The following is a 27,322-nucleotide window of genomic DNA, read 5'->3' as shown; positions in this document are numbered from 1 at the left end:
GGTGACCTAAAATTCAAATCCTGATATGCCTAATTCCAACACCTCACTATTTTTTCTTCTTTCAGGCTGCCATCTCCATTTTAATAAAAAAAATTGACATTCTGAGGCTTAAGTTCTATATAACAGTATTTGCTCTGTCATTGACTAGCAGTGTATGGTCTTGGACAAGTTATGTAATCTTTCAGGAACTCAGTTCTCTTTTCTGTGAAATGAGCATGCTGGTCTCAATGATTTTTGAGGCTGTTTCTAGTTCTAAACTCAGATTCCACTGAAGTATTTCTGAGAATTACAATTACTGTATTGTCTGAGCTCCCTTTTCACTAAACACAAGATACACAAGGGGGCAGTATAACACTTAAAATATGAATTGGTTACTTCTTGCATTCAAGAATTACTCTTTCGAAAGGGTTTAGAGATATTAAATCCTCCCAAGATTAAAAGGATCAAAGCCAATTAGAACAATGATTCTATTCATTTATAATACAGCAATAGCTTTATATATTTCTGATAGTGTAAAATATCATTTTGAATTTCCTTGCCTCAGGATATGTTGTAATTCAGGAAAGAAAGATGCCTTTTGCTCTTCTACCTCTGCTGAAAATGAATCTGTTAACATAGGAACTTATTAACTTAAGGAAGAATTGTGAGAAGTCTTGGGATATTTTAAACCAAGGGAGCTCTAGTGATAATGTCTTTGTAGAGGATTTCAGAACATTTCTGAGAAAATAAAGGGGACAGGACATGTTGAGTAGGAAATGTCAGATTTCTCTTGGGCTTCTTGAACATTTACTGACCATGCTTTTGCTTATTCACTTTGGCTTCTCCTTGTTTTTGCTGATAACTCTCCTTACATAACCAAATGAACCAAGACAAAAAGAAACAAAACTTCTTCCATAAACAGAAAAGAACCATTTCCCGTGCAGAACAATAGACTTTTGGAATAAGCAGACTTGGATGTGCAAATTATGCCAGCCAGGTTCTCTTTCTATAGACAGACTTCAGCAGTGTTGCCAGGATAAAAGAGCTACATTAAAATGAGAACTCTAAAATGGTCAATAGTAGCAAAAATAAAAATGTAACATTTGTGTCGTTTCACAGTTCATAAAGCATATTCATAGCCTCATTTTCTGATTATAGAGGTGGTATATTCTCATTGGAAACAATTCAGAATATTACCCACAATCCCAGAACCCAAAGAGAAAGAGACTATTAAACCTACTGTTAAGAGTCTGCTTATGTCCAGTCTTTTATTTACCTACTATTTCATCTTCACATTTCTGAGGCAGGAATGAAATATCTGGAAAGGTTGGGAAATAGTGCTTAACGGAAATGAACTGGTTGAATTGACTACTATGTCCAGCGATGAGAGAAACCTTGCTAGGAATGATGAATTTTTGCATTTCCCTCGTCTGTCTTTTGCTTGGATTTTTAGGAAAAACCCAAAGGAATTTGCACCTATCAGAGAAGCTAATCTCTGGGATCTTCCCCTACTTGACTTTTAGTCTTCTGATATGTTTGCAACAGAAAAAAATCTTGAGCAAAGAATGTTTGGTACGGTATGAACCCTGCCTTAATGGCTTATACCTTCATGATTTATCCTGATTTGAAAATTGCCTATACCTTCAGCTGTTTCTCTTGCTTTCAGTGAACTGCAGTATTTTTTTTTCTGACCTGAGATGCAGTCTTGATTCTTAACCAATAATCAGTGTATTTGCAATTAATATGCACGTGCAATTTCTTATGCACATAAGCCTTTCCAAACATTTGAGCTCCTTAGTAAGTGACTTAATGTTTGTTTTCACATACTGCCAGTTATAATTGTACTATTGGAAAAAGTATTAATTGCTTTCCCATAAGTTATTAGGGTATCATCTCAACTTCTTATGGGAAAATTTATTTTTGTTGCCATCATGTTGTTAAATGAGTATTTCTGAGTAACCATTACAAATCTAGACTAGAAACATTTTGGACTGAATTAGGAGTACCTTTTACTATCTAGGGATAAAATTAACGGTAATTCTGTTATTAAATATTTATACAGTATGCCTTTTTAAGAAGTTGCCTTGTATATATGTTAATACTTTTACTTTGCCTCAGAACTACATTTTAATACAACTAATTGACTTAGTTAATTAATTAAATGATTACTTTTTATCTAGCCTCCCCTTCCTGGCTAGTTTGTAATGGAAAGTAGGCTGAAATGGGATCCTGAAGACTAGTTCTAATCCAAGTTTAACAACTAACTTGTGTAGCCTCATGTCACTTCTGGGGCCCTCAGTTTCCCTGTCTTTCAAGTGAGGACTGTGCCAGATTGTAAAGTTCCCTTATAGCAGCAAGGTGTGAGGTCTCTATGTAGTCAAACATCAAGATAGGTGTATGATAGATGGAAGTGTTCTTCAGGCCGGGGGTATGAGAATGAAAGGCTGGCAAGATGGCATTGAAGAGAGGATAAGATTTCTTTTTGGACTGTAAACTTTGTAGTTAGTGTTGCACTGGCAAAATGCTGCATTTCCCTTTAGGGGAGAGAGGTAGTGGTGTGTGTGTGTGTATGTGTGTGTGTGTGTGAATGGTCACAGGTTTCTCCTGACCATGGAGAGACCAGTATCTAGGACTGACACAAGCTTTCAGGACAAATGTGATTATATTAAAAAATGAAGAGTGAAAAGCTCTCCCTCGCTGGAGTTCCATCTGCACTGGAAGAAAAGAGAAGAATGCCAGATCCTGACTGGTAAATATGCAAGGAGAATGAAGTTATGCAAAAGTGAATTAGGGTTCCAATTGATTTCAGCCAGTTTATTAGACTTTGGCAGCCTGCCTGCTTTAGGTTTGTGGGGCATACTAGATTTTATGTTAGAGTGGCATTTCTTTACAAATCAAAGCCTAGCTTTTCCAGCCATAACTTTATAAGCCTCCTTTTCTAGGTCCAGAAAATACTTGTGCACATAGAATTCCTATTAATGCAATGACAATCAAGATTTCGTGAACATCATTAAGATTAAAAGTATCAGGCTGGGCGCAGTGGTTCATGCCTGTAATCCCAGCACTTTGGGAGGCTGAGGCAGGTGGATCACCTGAGGTCAGGAGTTCAAGACCAGCCTGGCCAACATGGTGAAACCCTGTCTCTATTAAAAATACAAAGATTTAGCTGGGCAGGGGGCGGGGGGGTGCCTGTAATCCCAGCTACTTGGGAGGCCGAGGCAGGAGAATCGCTTGAACCTGAGAGATGGAGGTTGCAGTGAGCTGAGATGGCGCCATTGCACTCCAGCCTGGGCAACAAGAGCAAATCTCTGTCTCAAAAAAAAAAAAAGATAAAAGATTAAAAATATTATCATTAAATTATTAGAGAGGACCAGGGAAAAATTTCAAAGACAAATTGAGAGGAAGAGTTAAAAAAAAAAACAAAGAAGATAAAAGAAGATAGGCCTTAAGGGAGAAAATATATTTGAGTCATTTAAGTTTTATAAATTATAATAGAACTAACTGTGGAAGCAGCGTTGCCCAGTAGATTTCTTTTATTGGCCCCACCCAAAAGGCTCTCTACCTCCCATTGATGGCCACCAAAGCAGAAAGCATCAGGGCAGGTATCCTTTCAGGCCTATGATGTTCAGGTGCATCTTGCAGGTGGTGAAGATTTAGACAGAGGGAAGCATGGCCTGACCCAGGTGTGACACATTGTAGGGGCTCCCACTGGCTGAGTTACTCTGGGTGAGTTGTTCTCTTTGGGACTAAGTTTTCCATATCAGCAAAATGCTGGCATTTATGGAAAATGACCTCTAAGTTTCTAAGCGCTACAATTTTAAGAAATGCGAGATTGTCTACCTCCCCTACTCACACTACTTTTAAATACAGGCTAATTGGAGAATTTGCTGTGAGTTAACTGACCGCATTGATTTATCTCCTTTTCTTCTTCCCCTGTCTGAGGGAAATCATAGCCATCCATTCAGGCCTTACAAAAGAGGATATTTATGTCTAGTTTAGAACACAAAGGCAAAAACCTTTAATGTGAGCTGGCATGAAACATACTTATTCTATGACCTTTTGGGAACATAGGCTCTTCTTTGATGTCTTGGAGATAAAAAAAATTCTCGGTGAAAGCCTCTCAGTGAATGCTATTTATTTATATTTTAAAATCTAAAGTTCTTTCCTCTTTTTGGTCTTTCTTTATGATGAGCATTCCATTTTTAACTGGTTTATTGAGCATTCTCAACTTAGTGTAGCATATATGCTTCAGTGAATGCTTCAGAAAATACTGTGTCCCATTGTAGCATCTTGGGTAGATTCTATCACTTTCTGGCTAATTTTGGCTATTAAGTGTCCAGTCCATTTTAAAATTTTAATCTCAAATTCATTAAGCCCCCTTACCCCCTGACCTGGCTGTTGGTGGTTGAGGGTGGGGGTTCCTCTGTCTCTGCTATACTCCTTCCCCTTGAAGGAGAATTCAAGGCCCTGTTCCACAGATTTTGGTACAAGGAAGAGACAGCAAAGGCTTTTTGTCTCACATGTCCCTGTTGTATGTCAGCAGTGGTGAGTTGATCCAGACTCCCTCTGCTTCCATCTTCTGTAGATTCTCAGTTTTATCCTGGCTCCCTCTGTTACCAAGGACCCTCCTGAGAGGACCTGCCATCTTGCTTCAGCCTCATGCCTTCTCTGCTGTCAATTTCCTCTGGCTAGAGCACAGCTTCCTGTGCTCCTGAGGACACTGGGGCAACTGTCTGGCTCCTGCCCTTTCTCTTCTCTCCATATTTCTTCATGTGGAGCTCTACGGACTGCAAGGGCTTGAAAGATGGAATGGGGTGTGAAGTTGCCCCTTGCTCTTCTGAGACCTACTGACGACAGTCTCTTCTCACACTGTGGGGGCTGCTCCCATATGTTACCAACTTAAGCAATCTCTAAGTCATTCTTTCATAGCTCTTCCCCTGCTTCTTTCTGGGGGTGAGGGGTGTTTCCTCCAGGTTCATTCCTCAGAGTGCCATCTCTGCCACCCTGGGCATTGATGATATTATACACCTAACAGCAGCTCAGGTAATGTGATTTTGATGGATGGAATCCCAGCCCCCCAACCACTGACAGCTCTCCTTGGGCTCCTAGAGCCACTCTAGGCAGGTCCTTGTTCACTAACATTTTAGATTAGGGCGACTTAATTTCCCTAAAGCTACTGGTGTTCTTTATTCTGTTTGCTTTTTACAACATTATGTAGCTGGATTGATCAGACCCAAGCAATGAGCTGTATGTATAAAAATCCATGTTGAGGTGTATCAGCCTCTATTCCTCATCGGGAATCTAATTCAATGAAGGGATTTTTCTGAGTAACTGAACCCCCTGTGATCTCTCTGTCATGCTTTCTATGCAAGGTCATTTATCTTCTGCAACGATGGAGGGGATGAAAAGGTGCTCTTTAAATGGCAAATTGGAGATCTGGATGTATGGGAAGCCCAGGTGGATGAGAAGTGACAGTGTTCATTCTTTGAAGCTTTAGCTTTCAATTTTCTGAAACAAGCCTATTGCTGCCAAGTGAAAGCCTTGGATGGCCTTTTGCATGAGACTCTCAAACTCTTTCTCGTAAACCTGTGGCCATTGAGAGCCCAGCCAGGCAGAAAGGCCCTTGATTGTTTTATTCCTTTATGCTTGGGAATACCAATTTTCTAATTGGCAATTGGAATTGGTAATTTTCTAATTAATTAGAAAGAAGAAATAATGTGTATAATAAACCGTCATTTTTTCCTTCAGATTTGCAGACTTTTCATGTTTTAAGTGGTTACTTATGAGAATTATTTCCCCTTAGACCTGTGTTACAAATTTAAGCCTTTGTTCTTGAAGCTGCATTTCCATAATTATAATTAGTTTTCCTCTGCTCTCTCATTTTCCCAATTGTCTTTCCCACTCTGTTTCTAATGTATGCACAGAAATTGATGGGAGGATGAAAAATCTTTCCATGAGTAGATTCAGGGTTCTTCTAGGGCAACATAATTGTTTAATTTAGTTATGCAAAAGATCTATATTTTTTTCCTTGGATCCAGTAATAATTAGTGATTGTATTTGTAATCATGAAACCCTCCAATCTCCTATCTATTAAAAGAAAGTTGAAAAACTGCAGTTTGTCCCTTTTTACCATGTGGATGAAGTCATCCCCATAGAGATCTATGACATGTTTTATATTTTCTTAGGGCTCATTCCTTTCAGCAAATATGTTTGGGGTTATTTCAAGTGTAAATCGTTGGTTTCAAAGGAATATTCAGATTTTTAATTTAAAGCCTCTAGCCTAGTGTGGAGCGGCTTCACCTACTCCCACGGCTTCAGTTCCCATGTCTATGCTAACTCCAAAAGTGTGTTCATGGCTTTGACCTTCCCTCTATGCTGAATACTCAGATGTCCATCTGCCTACCTGATGGCTCCACAGATGCTCTCCAGGTCAGTTCTCAGACTCAACATGTGTGGAGCAGAATTCTCTCTTGCCCTGGTACTCATCTGCCTTGCCAACCTTATCTCACCCTTTCCCTTCTCTTTGCACCCCAGCAGCACTGACCTTTGCATTCCTTGCCCACAAAACTCACTGCTTCTTCACTTAGCCAACTTCGAACACATCCTTTCAGTCCCAGAGTAAAAGTCCCCTCAGCAGACAAGCCTTTTCTGACTTCTCAGACCAGGTCAGGCCCTGTTTTATGATCTCCTGTCACTGTGCATTGCTGCTTCATTTTGCTGCTTCATTATGTTATCATTACTGTAATAAAACAATTAATTGTGTGATTACTAGTTTCATTTCTGTCTCTCCAACCCAAGGACCAGGAGATCTGAGACTGTTCTGACTTCTATCTGCAGCACACAGTGCAATGCATTGCATATAGTAGGTGCTCAATAAAATATTGCTGAATGAATTTCTATATTTTATTTAATAGGGGAGATAAGTACAGTTTCACTATTTTTGCACTCTCTGTTAAGTTTAGTTTTTAATCTTTGTGCTGTGAAATGCATTACTTCTCTGACTGTAAACTCTCTCCTTGCCTTTACTCAGAATTTTGCCATAGGAAACCCAGAAAAAAAATACTCATAAACCATCCTTGCTAAGATGAAGAAGGAAAAGAAGACCAATGAGAATCCAAGTGTGCCTTAGAAAAGATTATATATTACAAATGCATAATGCCTTGAAATGGGCAAGGACAAAGCCATTTCTTTAAAATAATTTCTTAAAGTAATTTCAAAAGGCTTTTTGAGTTCATTGTAGACTTTCCATGTTGGTTATACATATATATGTATTTTGTCTGACTTTGAAACTGAAGGTTTCTCTCTTTAAAATAGCACTATTAGTAAAGCTGTTTAATTGCAGTTGTTTGCATACTATTAAAATTCTCTGCTGCTTGTGTCTGAAAATCTCCAGTCCAGAAGTAAGTGTTGTCTGTGGGGTAATCCTTACTATAGAGAGCATGGAATAGACCTGCATAAAAAAAAAAAACACAACCAAAAACAAAAACAAAAAACACTAGCTTTCTCAGTAAGAGAGGAGGAAAGGAGGCCTGGGGTTGGGGTACATGAGGAGAATAATCAAACAGTATAGGACTCCTTTAAAAGTTAAGAAGATGCACTTTTATTTCAGCTTCACAAACAAGAAAAATGGTCAGCACCTAGGCCTTTCATCTAAGAATCTCAGGCACTATGAGAGTCCATTCCTGACTTACAGGTAGCAAGATCACTCTGAGAAGTAAACACCTCTCTGGGTAGGATAAATATAGAATCTGTGAAAATGTTTTTGTCTGTTTGTCAGCATATGTGACTGACATATAAGTGTTTTTAGAATTTCTCCTATTGAAATGTAAAGGATGGTGGCTTATGCTCAATTAAAAGGAAGAACAGGGAACACATTTATTGTTTAGTGTCCTAGTTTTACTCCCTGCCAACCTGAAATTGAACATCAATGCATTTCTACAAATGACCATTCTTTAAAATTGTGCCAATGTGAGAATTTCATGGTATTGTGTTTTTAAGCTAAGTAGAAGCTTATCATCTCTAGATGTGGAGACTTACAAGTAATTAATGCTTTAAATCAATGGTTCCCAGCCTTGGCTGTGCATTGGAATCACCTGGGGATAAAACAAAAACAAAAATAAAACCAAACTATTTCCTGGGTCCCAGCTCAGAGGCTCTGATTTTTTGGTCTGGGGTGTGGCCAGGGTATGGGGAAATTGTTAGAACTCTTCATGTGATTCTAGTGGGCAGCCAATTAGATTTTGGTGGGTTGAAAACCCCAGACTTAGGGTGACCGATACATATTTTCTCAACAGAACTATTGAATTCATGAATTTGATAATGGTTATTTTCTGTGATGATAGTCTATTTTATACTGAATCTTGAAGGGCAGGGAAGGGGGAGCGTTAAAAAAGAAGGACATGAATAGAAATACAGTATTTGAATATAAATTAAGCATTAATTTATTAATGCTTAATTAATAAATTAATAAATATATAAATTAATAAATTAATAAATTAAATATATAAATTAATAAATTAATAAATATATATTAATTAAATATATATAAATTTATATATAATTCTTCTATATAAATATAGAAGAATTAGAAGAATCATCTATGCTTAGGAATTTGTAGCTGCTGTTTTTCTTTTCTTTTCTTTCTTTTTTTTTTAAGACAGAGTTTCGCTCTTGTGGCCCAAGCTGGAGTGCAATGGCCCCATCTTGGTTCACTGCAACCTCTGCCTCCCGGGTTCAAGTGATTCCCCTGCCTCAGCCTCTCAAGTAGCTGGGATAACAGGTGCACACCACCATGCCTGGCTAATTTTTGTATTTTTAGTTGAGATGGGGTTTCACCATGTTGACCAGGCTGGTCTCGAACTCGTGACCCCAGGTGATCCACCCTCCTTGGCCTCCCAAAGTGCTGGGATTACAGGCATGAGCCACCACATCCAGCCGCTGCTGTTTTTCTTTTAAAATATATTTTCGGCTCTTGGCCTTAGCGCCATTTTCTTGGAAACCTCTGCGCCATGAGAGCCAAGTGGAGGAAGAAGCGAATGCGCAGGCTGAAGCGCAAAAGAAGAAAGATGAGTCAGAGGTCCAAGTAAACTGCTAGCTTGTTGCACCGTGGAGGCCAGAGGAGCAGAAACATGGAATGCCAGACGCTGGGGATGCTGGTACAAGTTGTGGGACTGCATGCTACTGTCTAGAGCTTGTCTCAATGGATCTAGAACTTCATCGCCCTCTGATCGCCAATCACCTCTGAAACCCACCTTGCTCATAAACAAAATGCCCATGTTGGTCCTCTGCCCTGGACCTGTGACATTCTGGACTATTTCTGTGTTTATTTGTGGCCGAGTGTAACAACCATATAATAAATCACCTCTTCCGCTGTTTTAGCTGAAGAATTAAATAAAAAAAATTTTTTTCACTTTATTTTTTCTGATGATAGCAACACAGGTTCACTGTAGAAAATTTGGAAAGCATAGAAAAGAGTAAAGATGGGAAAAATAGATTATAATCTCAATAATGTGTTTTAAGTCTGTGCTTTCTTAAAGTGATTTAAAAACCATTAAGTAGTGATTCTCAAATCTGGTTATACATTTGAATCTGCTAGGGTGCTTTTTAAAAAAATGCTGATGATTAGGCCGGGCGCACGCCTGTAATCCCAGCACTTTGGGGGGCCGAGGCGGGCGGATCACGAGGTCAGGAGATCAAGACCATCCTGGCTAACACGGTGAAACCCCGTCTCTACTAAAAATACAAAAAATTAGCCGGGTGTGGCAGCGTGCGCCTCTAGTCACTCGGGAGGCTGAGGAGTGGCATTACCTCTTTTAAGTCTCTCAACAAGACTATTTTACAGATGAAACTCATAGAAATCACAGTTTGCCACAAGTCACATTATTGGATTATGGAGTTCAAACCCAGGTTTGTCAGACTCTCAAATCCAGGGTTTTTCCACTATTGTGACACAGCAATGCATTACACAAACTTGTTTCTTTTAAAGCTGCTGAGGGGGTGGGCTTGTGTTTTAAAAGAGCTGTAACACCCTTTCTTTAGAGGCTACTAGAGAACTTCTAGAGACACAGTGTGAGCTGCCCTTAGGCTGAGTGTGGGGAGGAGGCTGAGGAACTAGGGGTGAGGGCTTATAGTTGGTGTCTACTGGAGTGGTCCCTGGGAGCTTGTTAAAAATGCAGACTCTCAGCCCCACCAGGGACCTTATGAGCCAGAATCTGCATTTTAACAAGGTCCTCAGATGATTAAGTATGAGCAGCATTGCTTTAGGAGACCACTGGGCTTGGGTATTAGTCCTCTGGAGTGAGGAATTTGTCCTATTCTCCAAGGAGCAGATGGAAGAAGGATGGGTGTGAGGGAGAAGAGAATTGTTTTTCATCATACAAAGCATTGAGAGGTTGGAAACTTGTGTGTAAGGAGCACAGCTGATGACCAAGACCCCCAGCAGCATCCTGATACTCAAATTCCCAAGGAGGAAACATGAGGGCTATGAATCGGCAGGTAATTTTCTTTGTACAATAGGCTTAAAAATTTGAATCTCTGTGTCTAAAACATATGAAGATATAGTCAAGGATATACGTAATACTCTGATCTACGATAGCAAGGACTAGGGGAGCCCTCTGATTAAGGGATTCTGAACAAAACCCATAGCCAGGCTTCAGGACACTTATGAAATTTTTGTAAACATTATGCTAGATACTCTATGTAGATATGCATGTACATTTGTGCATCCTCTTCCTTTGAACGAAGTCCTTAGCTTTCATTATATTTCAGAATAATCTGTTATTCCTTACCCTTTTTGTGAATTATAAACCTCTGAGTAAAACCACTCTCCTTTTATAGATGAGAAGGTAAGTGACTGGAACGTATTGATAGCAACCATCTAGTGGCAAAGTTAATTCTAAGGTAAAAGTTTTTTCTGTCAACACTTTAAATATGTCATGCCACTCTCTTCTGGCTTGTAAGGTTCCCACTGAAAAGTCTGCTGCAAGACGTATTGGCGCTCCATTGTATGTTATTTTCTTTTTTTTTCTTTTTTCTTTTTTTTCTCTTGCTGCTTTTAGGATCCTTTCTTCATCCTTGACCTTTGAGAGTTTGATTATTAAATGCCTTGAAATAGTCTTATTTGGGTTAAATCTGCCTTGTGTTCTTTAACCTTCTTGTACTTTAATGTTGATATCTTTTCCTAGGTTTAGGAATTTCTCTAATATTATCTCTTTGAATAAACTTTCTATTTCTGTCTCTCTACTTCCTCTTTAAGGCCAATAACTTTAGATTTGCCCTTTTGAGGCTATTTTTTAGATCCTGTAGGTGTGCTTCATTGTTTTTTATTCTTTTTTCTGTTTTTCTCCCCTGACTATGTATTTTCAAATAGCCTGTCTTTAAGCTCACTAATCCTTTCTTCTGCTTGATCAATTCTGCTATTAAAAGATTCTTCATCACGTCAATTGTATTTTTCAACTCTAGAATTTCTGCTGGTTCTTTTTAATTATTTCAACCTCCTTTTAAAGTATATCTGATAGAATTGTGAATTCCTTTTCTGTGTTATCTTGAGTTTCTTTGACTTTTCCTCAAAACAGCCATTTTGAATTCTCTGTCTGAAAGGTCATATATCTCCGTTTCTCCAGAATTGGTCCCTGGTGGCTTATTTAGTTTATTTGGTAAGGTCATGTTTTCTTGGATGATGCTGATGCTGGCAGATGTTCTTTGGTGTTTGGGCATTGAAGAGTTAGGTGTTTATTGTAGTCTTCACAGTCTAAACTTGTTTGTGCCTGTTCTTCTTGGAAAGACTTTCAGGTGTTAAAAGAGACTTGTGTCCCAAGTCCAATAATGCTGTGGTTTTTTCAGACTCGTAGAGTTATCACCTTGGTGGTCTTAGATAAGATCTGGAAGAATTTTCTAGATTACCAGGCAGACTCCTGTTCTTTTCCCCTTACTTTTCCCAAACATATAGAGTCTCTCTTTTTCTTTGCTGAGCCACCGGGATGCTGGGAGGGTGGTGATGCAAGCACCCCTGTAATCACAACCACCGGGACTGTGCTGGGTCAGACCTGAAGCCAGCATGGCACTGGGCCTTGCCCTAGGCCCTTTCCTTCAGGATGGCAAGATCCCCCCAGGCCCCAGGCGTGTCCAGCGATGCTGTCTGGGAGCCAGGGATTGAAGTAAAAAACTTTAGCAATTTACCTGATGTTCTATTCTACAGCGGCTAAGCTGGCACTCAGGCCTCAATACAAAGTCCTTCCTGCTCTTCCCTCCCCTTTCCACAGGCAGAGGAGCCTTTCTCTGTGGCCACCCACTACCACTGGTCCATGGGGGCTTTTTGCTAGGCCCCTGCTTGTGTTCACTTAAAGTCCAAGGGCTCTTCCATCAGCAGTGGTGAATGCTGACAGGCCTGGGACCCACCCTTCAAGGCAGTGGACTCCCTTCTGGCCCAGGGCAGGTCTGGAAATGCTGTCCAAAAGCCTAGGCCTGGACTCAGGGACCCTAAGAACCTGTTTTCTGCTCTACCCCACTGTGGCTGAGCTGTTACCTGATTTTTGATTCCTGTGATTGTGCTTTTCTGTGTGCAGATAGCTGTTAAAATTTGGTGTCCCAGCAGTGGGGATGAATGGTGTAGGCTTCTGTTCTGCCGTCTTGCTCCTGGGGTTAATTCTAAAAGCCAGTATTCTGTCATTCCAACTCAACTGGCCTTTATGATCTGAACTAAGTATTATGAAATGCTAAGTGGATTTTCTGTGGGATAAATCTTGTAAATTGCTGCATTTTCTGATTATCAAAAATGACTAGATATTTACGGCATTGGAATATTGTGACATAAAAGGAATTTTATGTGAAAGCATTTCAGAGCCTCTGTGTGTTGGCCAGGTAAGTCTGGAAGTATTCACTTTGGAGCTGCTAAAGGGCTGAGGTCTTGGTTTCCCATCACTGATGGCAGCAGGGCTCTGTGAGACAGGGCTCTCCTGGCCTAGTGGCATCCAACTGACTTCTTTTTGTGTCTTCATAGGTAAAAATGATTATTAACACTCTGTGGGGAGCCAGGTGCTGAACTTTACAAATAATGTAACATAATCCATGTAGCATTTAGATCCAGTAATGATTTCACTATATGGTAATTTACTAGGTGGTAGTGTTGACTCTGTGAATCCAAAGGATGTTTAGACATTTTTCATTTCTTAGGACAAAGGTTTTAGAGTTGCTACTCTGCAAAACCATAGGTGAATGACCTTTAGTTGTGGAAGTTAACCCTTTAAAGCAGTTGCCCTGTGTGTCTGCCAGAAAAATAATAGTGTTCCGATCCTTGGGAATTATATCAGTCAGTGACAGGAGGATGGTTATTTTTTAAAGAGAAATACTTAGTCTCAGTATGTCAACTTGCAGCCTGTTGAGACCATTTTTAATACATATATCCTCTTGCTTGAGCTTCCAAGAACCCATCTGGGAAATAATATTCTCATAGGTCTCTTATTTTGGTCACTAATTATATTTTTGATCCATTATCCCTTACCATTTCTCCTAAATTATATAAATCAGTGTAGACATTTAATATCTAGCAACTGTAGGCACCATGTTTCTGATACTAGTAATGTAAAATTTTCTCTTAGCTAGAGAACAAGTTCTGCATAAATCATAGTACTAAATTATTTCTAAATTAGATTAATTTATATAAAGTGATAAAATGTTATTGGTTTCCTATTTTATCATCTTTAGTATTCACGAAGAAGCAATTCTTTTTTATTTTCTCCAAGGTCTTTAACAAAATTAGCCTTTGAAGCCATTTTTGTTCTAGTCGACTATGAATGAGGAGGACTATTGAAGCAGAAAATTAAAATACTTTTGATGTTTTAATTTTAATACTAATCATTAATCTATACTTCAGTGTTATTTCTCTCATTGATACATTTATTGCTTTAAAAGTATTTCTATCTTCCAGGCCGGGCGCGGTGGCTCACGCTTGTAATCCCAGCACTTTGGGAGGCCGAGGCGGGCGGATCACGAGGTCAGGAGATCGAGACCATGGTGAAACCCCGTCTCTACTAAAAATACAAAAAATTAGCCGGGCGTGGTGGCGGGCGCCTGTAGTCCCAGCTACTCGGAGAGGCTGAGGCAGGAGAATGGCATGAACCCGGGAAGCTGAGCTTGCAGTGAGCCGAGATTGCGCCACTGCACTCCAGCCTGGGCGACAGAGCGAGACTCCGTCTCAAAAAAAAAAAAAAAAAAAAAAAGTATTTCTATCTTCCATAATGTCCTTTCTAGCAAAAGAGCTTTGTTACATTTTTGAAATTCTTGCTATTTGAGTGACTTATCAAGGAGCAAGAATTTTGGCAGCCAAAACTAATTTGACTATTGACAGAAGGCTTTATTATATATGCTGTCAAGCATTTTATTGCCTTATGTGTACAGATTATTTTAAGTTAATAAACAAGCGGCATTTCCAGTACACTTTCACCTTTAAGAGAGTATACACCTACTATGAGTATTTTAGAGAGTGGTTATGCTATAAGATTCATGTTTATTTTTTTTAAATAGAAAGCCCCAAGTTTTTGTATAGAATTTTCAGGACTGGAAAAGACTTCAAGGACCTCAAGAAAATATTTAATACCACCAGTTTCTGAGATCCCTTCTAGAATGAAAGCTCTAGAGAATAGGGAATGTGACTTTAGAGCCTTGCATATGGGAGATGCCTGGTAAGTATTTGATTGATGAATCAGTAACCTCTCACTTTTGATCAGTGAGGATGCTGAGGCTGGGAAAGGTTCAATGATGGGCCGAAGGTGGGTCTAAGCCTAACCTAACTATTAGAAAGTGGTGAGAACTGAGTCCCTGAGCAATATGGGTGCATTGTGAGATACCTACCATGCCACACCGTGTGTTCATGTCCACAGCTTCAAAAATTCCTTGGTCTTATTCTAAGTAGAGCAGCTTGCTGATTCCCAAGCACTGGCATAACAATCAATCATTTGTCCCTTCCCTGGGTCCTTATTCCCCAAGCTAGTTTGAACAGGGGATATTGCTCCCTTTTCGCCTTCATGCTTTAAATATTTATTGACTTAGATTCTATGCTGGGGATCTAGCAGTTGACAAACTACAAATGGCCCCTGTCTGTAAGGAGCTTACGTTACAGTCTTGCCCCTCTTTGCACTTCCTTCCCTATTCTTCCCCTCAACCACACATGGGACTTTATGTTATGTTAACTTTTATCCTGTTTGCTTTATCATTGTGTACTTGTGCACTCTCTTTCTGTACACACACACAGGCACACACACACACAATTTTTTTTCTGAATAATTTGAGAATAAGTTACATACCTCATGGCCCTTTGCCCCATGGTATAATTATCAACTTAAGTAAATTTAACATTGATAAGGCCCTTTAATGTCCTTGATTTCTGAAAGATGTTTTTTTCAACCAGTCTCTACAGGGAAATGAACCTAGGAGAGGAAAGTAAAAACCATGGAGAAAAACATTTTCGTAAATCCTACCAAGTTCTTAGCGTTAGAGCCAAGCTTCTTGTATGTTTGTGAGTTAGAAGGGCCCTGTGCTTGGTTTAATGCTTTGCTGTTGTCATCTTGAAACTCTTTATAATTGGGGGGAAAAAGTCTCCATGTTTTGATTTCATACAGGGCCAGCAGATTATGTAGCTCGTCCTGCTAACAGCACTTGTGTACTGGGGTAGGAACTTTTGCATCTGTTTTTATAGATATTGCTGAGGATGGGGAAACTGAGGCTTAGAGGGATTTAAAATAACTTTGCTTGGGTTGTTAAGTTACTGGTAGAACCAGGAATTGAACTGAAGTCTTTTTGATTGCTTATCTGTTGACTGTCACATCGTCTCCAACTACTTTATGCCCCTTAACTCTTCTTCCACTGAGTTAAATTATTTCTGGATTTGGAATTGACTTGTCCTTTCTCTTTTTCTCTTAAGGAGCTCTGCCTTCCCTTGGTACCACAGTTGCTCTCTTTCACCCTAAATCCCTGGGCTGAAGTGTTAACTAGAAGGCTGTTTGGAAAATTTTAATAAGTTAATAATTTTCATCCAAGGGAACTGTCCATTAGTAGCTTCCACCTTAATCTTCTCCCTGATTTGTAGGAAAAAGGCTACTTCCCCTCACTTACCCTTACCGTATCTCACAATTGAGCAACTGGTTTTCTTCATGTTCCTAGCTTTTGGAGTCCCTATGTTATCCTTTGGGATCTGAGTCTTTATTTATGCCCAGTGTCTTCCGACAATTGGAAAACTATCCAGAATCTGAGTTTGGGTCTGAGTGGGTCTTCCTGTGCTCAGACCTTCCTGGTACTCACTACTCTTCTGGTCTGTTCTAGGCCCTGGAGATACATCAGGGAGCAAGACATTCATAGTTCCAGCTCTCAAGGAGTTTACATTATGTTCCTCCTTGTTTCTTGTCTATTTTTCTGTTGTCTTAGGCAGAATGCAAAATTAATAAATCAGTACTGTTAGGGGGAAATAATACGAGGAGAAAGGCTAAAGCGGTAAGGAGACACTGCAAAAAGTATTAGTATATGTAAAATTGTACTGCTGAAGTTGTGGAGAAGAGCTACTTTCTCTTTCATCAAGGGAGAGACAAAGGAGTTGATTTTTCATTTCTGTAGAGTAATTTAGTTTAGGAATTTAGACTGCTGTGATAGTACTGTGAGCTGTAACGTATTGAAAATTGTTACCAGAGGTGCTAGTACAATCTCTTTCCTTGGTTTTCTTTTAGAAAGAGGAGTGAGGTCTCCCTGCCTCAATCATTTAAGGGAATCCTTTCCCTAAAGGTCATCTTTTTTTAAATAAAATGTCTTCCTCAGACACTACAGGGTTAGATTTTCAGAGCAGGCATTCCCCTTCCAGTCCTTCAGGAGTTTATGGCCATCCCACTCCCTTGGAGACCCGTTTCCTGTTCTCAGGAGAGTCTCTGGTTGTACAGAGCAAACAACCCTGAATTCTGCTGGGGTTGAAGTGATCTGGTGGTTCTGAGGCAGCCTTGAAGTTTGAACTCTCTTTAGTCAGGCCTTTGGGTGTGGGTGGCCTGAAGAGACTTCCCAGAGATGTGGCTGTTGTGTTCAATAATCTAGAATCACTTCTCCTCTCTCTGCACTCCCCCCAATTTATGGTTATCTCTATGTTTGCTTTCCTTATGGGACCAGTCTATATACGTAGCATCCCAGGGCTCAGAATTGCTGGATAAGGGGGTAGGGGGTTTGCGTTATGATGACCATGCTTATCTCCTATTTGAATGCATGTAGTGTAATCCCTATTTGATTGGCTGTAAGTCAAGCCATGCCTGTGCAGATAATATCATTTACCTTTTATTAGACTCAGAGATGGCAGATTAAGGCATGATAAAATATCCCATATTAAGATATCAGGTATGTCCAAGTGTGGTTATTATACAACCAAACAGTCCTCCTTTAGCTGGAGTGCTGGAGAATACAAGCACTTAGGATTTATTCTGGACATTTCCATTCTAGTCATCCAGCTCCACCTCCCAGGGGAGGAGGTAAGGGGGCTTCTGTGCAGGGGAAAGTGCACCCCAAGTGCTGTGGGAGAGTTTGAATATGTGACTACGTAAGTTTTGAGAATTTAATTAAAGCTTCAGCCCTCAGGACAGATATTTGTTTTAATATATGTCACTGTCAAAAACCATGGGAGATTCCCATGTGACTACCTATCTCTAGTTAATTCTCCTCTGTTAATGTTATAATTAACACGGATCAGCACTGATGGTAGCTGCTCAAATAGTTGATGCTGCCTGCCTGCCTGCCCTCCCTCCCTCCCTCCCTCCCTCCCTCCCTCCCTCCCTCCCTCCCTCCTTTCTTTCTTTCTTTTTCTTTCTTTCTTTCTTTCTTTCTTTCTTTCTTTCTTTCTTTCTTTCTTTCTTTCTTTCTTTCTTTTTTTTCTTTCTTTCCCCTCTCTCTGGCCCAGGCTACAATCTACTCGGCTTGCTGCTGCCTACGCCGCGGACTGCCTGGGACTGCCGGCGCCCGCCACCGCTGCCTGCCTTTTCTCCTTTGGATGCAGGCACGCGTTCGCCATCTTGGCCACGCTGGTCGCCAGCTCCTGACGCCGAGTGCTCTGCCCGCCTCAGCCTCCCGAGGTACTGGGACTACAGACGAAGTCTCGCTCACCCAGTGCTCGGTGTTGCCCGGGCTGGAGGGCGGTGGCGTGGTCTGGCCTTGCGGCAGCCTCTACCCCCCGGCTGCCTGCCTTGGCCTGCCAGGGTGCTGGGATTGCAGCCCCTGCCCGGCCGCCGCCCCACCTGGAAGGTGGGGAGCGCCTCTGCCCGGCTGCCCCGTCTGGGAGGTGAGGAGCACCTCTGCCCGGCCGCCCCGTCTGGGAAGTGAGGAGCGCCTCTGCCCGGCCGCCCCGTCTGGGAAGTGAGGAGCGCCTCTGCCCGGCCACCCACCATCTGGGAAGTGAGGAGTGCCTCTGCCTGGCCACCCACCATCTGGGAAGTGAGGAGCGCCTCTGCCCGGCCGCCCCGTCTGGGAAGTGAGGAGCGCCTCTGCCCGGCCACCCACCGTCTGGGAAGTGAGGAGCGCCTCTGCCCGGCCACCCACCGTCTGGGAAGTGAGGAGCGCCTCTGCCCGGCCACCCACCATCTGGGAAGTGAGGAGCGCCTCTGCCCGGCCACCCACCGTCTGGGAAGTGAGGAGCGCCTCTGCCCGGCCACCCACCGTCTGGGAAGTGAGGAGCCCCTCTGCCCGGCCACCCACCGTCTGGGAAGTGAGGAGCGCCTCTGCCCGGCCACCCACCGTCTGGGAAGTGAGGAGCGCCTCTGCCCGGCCACCCACCGTCTGGGAAGTGAGGAGCGCCTCTGCCCGGCCACCCATCGTCTGGGAAGTGAGGAGCGCCTCTGCCCGGCCACCCACCGTCTGGGAAGTGAGGAGCGCCTCTGCCCGGCCGCCCCGCCCGGGAAGAAGTGAGGAGCGCCTCTGCCCGGCCGCCCCGCCCGGGAAGAAGTGAGGAGCGCCTCTGCCCGGCCGCCCCGTCCGGGAAGAAGTGAGGAGCGCCTCTGCCCGGCCGCCCCGTCCGGGAAGAAGTGAGGAGCGCCTCTGCCCGGCCGCCCCCGTCCGGGAAGAAGTGAGGAGCGCCTCTGCCCGGCTGCCCCGTCTGGGAAGTGAGGAGCGCCTCTGCCCGGCCGCCCCGTCCGGGAAGAAATGAGGAGCGCCTCTGCCCGGGCGCCCCATCCGGGAAGAAGTGAGGAGCGCCTCTGCCCGGCCGCCCCATCCGGGAAGAAGTGAGGAGCGCCTCTGCCCGGCCACCCATCGTCTGGGAAGTGAGGAGCGCCTCTGCCCGGCCACCCATCGTCTGGAAAGTGAGGAGCGCCTCTGCCCGGCTGCCCCATCTGGGAAGTGAGGAGTGCCTCTGCCCGGACACCCATCGTCTGGGAGATGAGGAGCGCCTCTGCCCGGCCGCCCATCGTCTGGGAAGTGAGGAGCGCCTCTGCCCGGCCACCCATCGTCTGGGAAGTGGGGAGCACCTCTGCCCGACCACCCATCGTCTGGGAAGTGAGGAGCGCCTCTGCCCGGCCACCTATCGTCTGGGAAGAAGTGAGGAGCGTCTCTGCCTGGCCGCCCCGTCTGGGAAGTGAGGAGCCCCTCTGCCCGGCCGCCCCGTGTCTGGGTAGAAGTGAGGAGCTCCTCTGCCTGGCCGCTCCGTCTGGGAGGTCTACCATGGAGGCCAGAAGCAATGTGGGGGCTGGACGTGGTGGCTCACGCCTGTGGTCCCGGCACTCTGGGGGGCGAGGCGGGTTGATCACTTCGGACTAGGAGTTCGAGACCAGTCTGGCCAACTTGGCGAAACATGAAGAATACAACAGACAAACCAACCAACCAACTCAATGACAACAAAACAGGTCTACCCTGGAGTCATACTCTAATTTTTTCTATTTTCCTCCCTTTCTGATCCTTTATCCCACTTTCTTTTTCTTCCTCTTCCTTCTCCCTCTTCTTTGTCAAATAGAGGATTGAGTTATTATCACTGATCCATATAAAGTCCCTCTCTCATTTATTTTAACTCCCACCCCCATTTCTATTCCCCGACTTCCCATGTGCAACCTTCCTAATATGTTTGATACGCATCTTTTTGTTTGTATGTATTTTTAGAAAATGTTTATTGTTTTTGTATGCAAAAAAAATTAATAAAAAAAAAAAAAAGTTGATGCTGACTTACAAAGTCTGGATACTTCTATTTATATCTGGATATGAGTTCATGGCACCCAAATGTCAATCAGAATTTTACATTTTCTCAGTCATTACCAAAGATAGTTCAGTGTGCTTTAGTGTTCCCTGGCTGCAAGCTCCTGGGTTTCTTACAGCACCTGTGTGTAAAATCTTGCCCACGAGGTCTTGGTTATTTTCATGGGTTGCTCCAGTTGAAATCAAGTTCTGAGCCTACCAGAGATTTTATTTTCAATTATATTGACATCTTCATCAAGATGACAGTGATGTGCTTGTAAATTTTTATGGTAACCTATAAAATTTAAAGTGACATGACCAATAAACAATCAAGTCTTTCAAAAAATAATGAAAAAATTTTATTTTAAAGCCAGGAGTCTCGAAGGGGAGATCAATAAGTCATCAAGCAGGCGGCATTCAAAGAGGCAGTCAGGCTAATGAGTGGCTCATCTCTGTCCTGTGGAACATAGCAAAATTAATTATGGGTTATACTCAGTTTGTTTTGAGATTCAGTTGCTTAAAAATGTGTAGCAATTACTGTCCACTGATGCATGTCAGGTTTTTAATGCAGGAAAAGTCCAAACTGGTTTATTTGACAAGTGTGTGTGATCTATAGGACATGTTCTGTCTCATTAGAATATAGAGTTATATCTCTCTAGTGATGAATAAACATTCACAATAAGCCTGCTCTCTGAGTTAAACACTTATGTAGGCTATTCTCAGCATTTATTTAGCAAGCATTGGATGGAAACCTGCACTCCTACAGGTCTTCATCTGTTCTCGGCTAAAATTTTTGTAATATGCTGGGTTTGCAATTTAAGTGTTTGGTTATACTCTGTTATCCTGTTGTCTAGCAATTCTTGCTGGCAATAATATTTTAAGCATGTTTGCCTGGTTTGGGGAAAGAACACTGTATTTGGATTAGAAAGCCCAGTTTTTCCACTGACTAATTTTATGATCTTGGGCACATTCATAGGGAGCTGTCGAGGCTCAGCTTCCTCTTTTGCGAATGCAGAACGATAATTCTGCCTCCCTGCCTTCCTGCAGTTGCTGTCAGGCTTATGTGGGGTATGTGTTCCTAGAGGACTTCGTAAGGTGTAGAGTTTATAAAGCATCACACAGGAGTGATGAGATTATAATTATTACCATTATTGAGCATTTAGGTACATTGCATACACTTTTGTTTGTGAAGTGCTTTTTCCTTTGTATATGAACTCAGAATAGCATTCCATTTTGTTCCTTGGGGTTTAATATAAAAGTTGCAGCAATTTTCTGAAGCAATCCTGATGGGGCTTTCTGAGCTTCATATAATGGCAATTTCCTCAAATGTACTGATGATGAATAGGCCATAGGCATGAACTATGCTGGGCTTGTTTGAATTGATAAATGATCTCTACCTTCTCTCATTCATTTAACTCAAAGTTTGCAATGACTACATCTTTAGTGAGTTGAGTCCATTGTAAATAAAAACTGAAAGCATATTTCCAGTCTGTCCCATAGATTATTAGCAGACACTCAGAGGCTAAAGTCTAACCCTTCAGTTAGCTCATTTTTTATTTCTGTGATTTGCACAGGCCAAATAATGGATAGTGCTACCCTCTGCTTCAGAACCAGATATGGCCCAGGACACCTAGCTGAGTAAGGATGGCTGAGTGGTCAAGGGATTTTGATGAAAGATTAGTGCCCATTGTCTCCAGAATACTCTGGAACAGCTTAAGAGTAAGCATGGGTTCAGACAGGACAATGCCTCAGTGGTAGTAAAAAATCCCCCTATTTTATGGAAAGGGAATGTTCTTGCTCATCCTGGGAACATCTTCCTGGAGCATCCACTTGGGAGTTTCCCTGCATCTAGCCCTTTGCGGTTGCATGTAGATTGGAAAATTCTTGTTGAGGTTTCATGTGTTTGCATAGCTATATTGGTGATATTGATATATAACTTATAGCGATGATTTTGGGTTTCCTCTGTAGTTGAGTGCGCAGTGAAATTTCCTAAAAGGAATTAAGCTCTGGTTGCTCTCATTGTTCTGTGAGACATTCAGATGAAAAAAAGAGAGACTGAAGGCAATAAGTGACTCAAGATCTCCATATTACCTTATCTGGTGAAGATCACTGATTATAGAGACATTCTGTGGAGATTCAAAGCCCAGGTCTATCACAGACATGCTGTGCCATCTTGGGGAAGTTATTTAAGTGCTTTTCGCCTCAGGTTCCACATTTGAAACTAGAGAAATGATTGTACCTAATCTACTCAAAAGGGCATTCTAAGGATTAAATAAGGCATGTGCAATGCTAGGAACAGTATCTGGAACATAGTAAAGTGCTTCATAAATGTTAGTAAGCCTCAAAGCAAGTTCTCCATCATTATATTAGTGGGAAGAGATTATATTCTTTTTCTAAGTTTAGTGTTACTAAACTGGTTACACTTTTAAAAAATAATGTTATTTTTTTCTGAGTATAGAAGAAATAAATGCTGGTTCTAAATAATCAAAATATAGTAACATATAAAGAAGAAAGTAAAACACCTAGAGATAGCTGTGGATAACCTCTGATAACATTTTTTCATATACTTTTATAGGATTTATTCTATATGTCTATACACATATATTTTACATAATTAAAGTAACATTGAGTAGTTAGTTTGTATCCTCCTTTTTTCACTTAGTATGTCAAACATTCTCCAGGTAATTGCAGTGTCTTACAGACATCGTTAATGGTTAGACAGTATTCCAAAATGTGAATGTATATTTAAGTCAATCATTCCCTTTTTGGTAGACAATTAGACAGTTGAGAGTTATTCATTATTATAACAAATGTTAAGGAAAGGATACTTCCTTCTGTATAGATTTTTATATTTCTGATGATTTCCTTATGATAGCTTTCTAGCAGCAATGATTATTAACTAAAATAAGCATAACCATTTTTACAAATCTTGCTGCATCTTGCCTGATGACTTCATTAAATTTGTTGCAGTTTATGCTCTCAATGTACAACTTAACAGCAGAGTATGAAAGTTCCTGTGAGATCCTCCCCTTATTGAGGTACCTGTATGTGAGATAGGTCTTAGGAAGCAGTAGCTGTGTGTGACTGGAGGCTCTCAATGGCAAAGCTGCACCCTATACTTGCTTTTCCTCTACTTTACATTTTGTGATGAAAACTGTGAATATGCTTTAAGTTAATGTGGTGCTATGGCTTTATTGACTTTTTTTTTTTTTTTGAGATGGAATCTCGCTCTGTCACCCAGGCTGGAGTGCAGTGGCATGATCTCGGCTCACTGCAACCTCTGCCTCCCGGGTTCAAGCAATTCTCCTGCTTCAGCCTCCCGAGTAGCTGGGACTACAGGTGCATGCCACCACACCCGGCTAATTTTTGTATTTTTAGTAGAGATGGGGTTTCACCATGTTGGTCAGGCTGATCTCAAACTCCTGACCTCGTGATCTGCCCGCCTCAGCCTCCCAAAGTGCTGGGATTACAGGCATGAGCCACTGCGCCCGGCCAACAATTTTTATTTATTTATTTATTTATTTATTTATTTATTTATTTATTTATTTAAGCATTTCTGTGTTTCTATGCCAGAGACACTAACAGCTTCTGGCATTGTGTGGGAATATTTTCTAGCTGGGAAAAAAGCATGAGGAATTTCAATATCAGGCCTAAAACCTTACACATGGTTTCCAGGACCTAAAGCACAGAGCCAGGGAAAAGGGCCCAAATCTGGAGTCAGCTTGGGTTTGAATTCTGGTTCATCACAGCTGTGTGATCTTGAACATCTTGTCAGACTTGAATCTCAGTTTTCTTACCTTTAAAATATGGATACTAATATATCTCCTTGCATAATTTTCATGAAGATTAGGGAAGATAATATTTGCATATTGGTGTCTGGTAAATGGTAGCTTTTATAATAATGTTTCATTAAGTGACATAGTTCCTAGGTTTGTGTCAGTAGGTTTTCTGATTGGACTTGTGAGCCCTAAGGGCAGATATGCACCGTGTTTTCACTCCGAGTTTATCTCAGTTTAGAATTATATGACTGGTGAGGTTGGGGTGTGGGGAGAGGGTTGTATAGAACATTTTAAACATGAGACTTGGTTAAATGAAGTTATATAAAGCCAGTGATTGGAGTGGCCATTCACTTACTGCATTAGCTTCTATTTATGGAGTATTTATTTTTCCAGCCACTGGGGCTAGGCCCTTGGCCTCTACCACTCATTTACTCTTCAGCAGTGTCCTGTGAGGTAGGTACTGCCATTGCCAGGGGAGGATATTTAGGCTTGGAGGTTTGGAGAGCACCAGCCCTCCCCACCACCCCCATTGTGTTGTCAGATTTAGCAAGAAAAAATGCAGGAATATTACAGCAAGTAAAAATACAGGAAAAAAATACGGAAAATATTTAGCAAGAAAAAATACAGTATGTCATGGGACATACTTATACTGAAAATTATTTGTTGTTTCTCCGAAATCCGAATTTAACTGGGTGTCTTGTTTTATCTGACAATCCTACCCATAACTGACCCAAGGCCAGGCAGTGAATAAAGGAAGAGGCTGGGGCTTACATCTTTCTCCATCTTCCATGGAAACCATTGCTTTTACCTATTGCACTTTATGATGTTTCTTTAAGAAATCAGAAGTAGAACTCAGGTGTGAAAGATGAGGGAAATGCTGTCAGATGAGGTGTAAAGTCCTTCACTGACTGTAAATTTAGAAGCTGAATTCAGAAATATTGTTTTTTATTTTTCACCTGATTGGTGAAGGTAATTCCATGTTAGGTCTAAGGATTAAAAATGGAGAAAGTTGATGAGGGTCTATAAGGTACCTACTGTATGCTAAGTACTATGCTAGAACGAATCTGGAAAAGGCCCAGACTTTTCAAATGAGGGTTCCAGTTAAGAAATTAAAGATTCTAAGGCTGTAGGGTTGTTGAGGTGACCCATCAGAGGAAACACCATTGCCCCCAAAGTCTGTTGGCCTAGTTTTGACATTGTACATGACCTTCTGTTGGGAGAATACAGGGGAGTGATTTCAGAGATATGGTTATTCATTCAGTGTCTCTGCCAACTTCAGGATAGGTGTTTATAAGTTTTATGATTCTTTTGAATGGGCTGCATAGGAGGTTATTTGCTACTGTGGAAGAATTGGATATTTAATAATGAGTAGATCTCTCTAGGCTCTCAAAAATCTGTGAGTGCTTCTTGGTGGTCAGACATTTATGGGCCATGATTGCTTTTTGAAAGCTTGCCCACCTGCCCTATGAAGCTGCTATGTGCTCCCTCTGGGTGAGTGGCTTGGCCCTCAAAGGTGCCCCAGAGCCACTCAGGATAAACCTGCCATGTGCTTATGTGGTTGGGCTCCATATCCAATCCTGCATGTCAGCCTTTTCAGGGGGGAGCCTGGGGCTTCAGGGGCAAGAGGTGAGAGGGATGAAGAACTTATGAGAAAGACTCCCAGTGGGTAAAGTGAGCACATAAAAAGTTTGTCCCCTTCCTCTTTCTTGACCCCAGATTGGAGTGGGGAGGGGGATCTTTGGAAGGAAGGCTTTCCAAACCTTCTTGGGAGCTGGGAGTACTTTGGTCTTCACCTCTTTTCAGGACTGAGCAGGAGATAAACCCAAGATGCCTCTTGCTTTTTGGGCATCTTTGGTTCTGGGCAGCCAAAGGAACGAGACATTCGTTACTTGGTGTTACTAATTTTGTGTTAAGAAAACACCATTGTCTTTTTGTGTAAAATTATCTGGGAGTATTAAATACTTGGATTATTTAGCAGGAATGGGTATTTCTGAGATATCTCACGTTTTGGGGTGCCATCTTGTGTTCGGACCACTAATTAATTCAGATTAAGCAATGAAGTCCACTCCTTGTCTGGGTTGATGTAAAGAATTTCAAGACTAATAATAGTAAAACAATAATAATATATAATTGTGATTCTAAGCACTTTATGTGTATTAAATTAATTACTGCAATAACATTTTGAAGTAGAAACTATTATTATGCCCACTGTACAAATAAGGAAATGGAGGAGCAGAGAATTTAAGTAAATTGCCCAAAGTCGCACAGCTAGTTGGTGGCAGAGTCAGTCTTTGAACCCAGGCAGATAGGCTCCTAAACTCTTAATGGCTATTTTGTATAGTGATGTGTGTATGTATGTATGTCAGATTCAATCCTGCAAGAAGGATATTTTCATCTTGTATTTAATTGTGTGTGCCCACATATACCTTTGAAATCCAAGTTTCCCTAGAGTATTTAAAAGTAAATAGTGTGGTTTGCAATTTGGGGCAGGGGATGTGCAAATTGGGACACAGGTGAATTGGATCTGTGATAGAGCTTGGCACCTTGGAATCGAGGGGTGAGTTAGCAATCTAGGCTGGGTGGCCCTGGTGGGAATTGCCTAAAGGGCCTGACACTGGTATATGCAGAATGGGAGATGCTGGGAGTCCTAAGGGCCACAGGTCGGTGAGGGACAGCTGAAGCTGGGAGAAGAAAATGGCAATAAGGTCGATATAAGAAAGGGAATGCTGGAGTGAGAGAGTTAATACTCAGGATGAGAGGATTAGTTACAATGCTTACATGCAAGACTACTGTAAATTGCTTATGAAATATATCTGCTTATGTGTCTATCTGTCTACCTATCTCTTCAAAGAAGTTGAATAAAGTTGCAAATAATGTTTTCATAGACTTTAGGGAAAACTGCATTATAATGGTGTGCGGTTTCATTCGCTAAAAACTGACTTTTGTAGACCCGTTCATGCTGTCTACCTTGTCCACGTCCACAGGGATGTGATTTTTTTTTTTTTAAACATGATAAACAGCCTTCACCAAGTAAGTGTTTTGAAACTGTTACCTCATTCCTTCTAAGTTGGAAACATTCCAGTCTTTTCTGTGATCATTGCTATGTTTGTGTGTGAACAAAATCAGGACAAAAAAAACAAGGAAAACCCTCAACGCTTTGAATATGCACTTAACCTGACTTGCACAAAAGTAGTCTATAGGGCAGTCGTAGCTTATTTCTTAATGGATTGTGTTTGCCTCCGATGGAGTGATGTTTGCTTCCGAGAGTGTGTGTGTGTCTGTGTGTGTGCTTCTGTGTCTCTGTGTGTGCATGTTCATTTTCTGTATTCAGTCTGCGTCACTCCCACGGTAATCAGTGTTTCTCAATGACCTCTGAAGGTGAGGAGGGTTTC

At 41.7% G+C, this 27,322-nt stretch overlaps 1 protein-coding gene across 3 annotated transcripts in view; it reads left to right on the top strand.

Moving 5' to 3' along the window:
- PLCH1 (phospholipase C eta 1) overlaps positions 1-27,322 on the top strand; it is a 274,017-nt gene that overhangs the window by 43,099 nt on the left and 203,596 nt on the right. The gene's annotated exons all lie outside the window — the stretch shown is intronic.

This window comes from Symphalangus syndactylus, chromosome 17 (genome assembly GCF_028878055.3).
Source record: "Symphalangus syndactylus isolate Jambi chromosome 17, NHGRI_mSymSyn1-v2.1_pri, whole genome shotgun sequence".
NCBI lineage: Eukaryota > Metazoa > Chordata > Mammalia > Primates > Hylobatidae > Symphalangus > Symphalangus syndactylus.
Note: the sequence above shows the minus strand (reverse complement) of the source record. Positions and strands in the feature narration are given on the sequence as shown.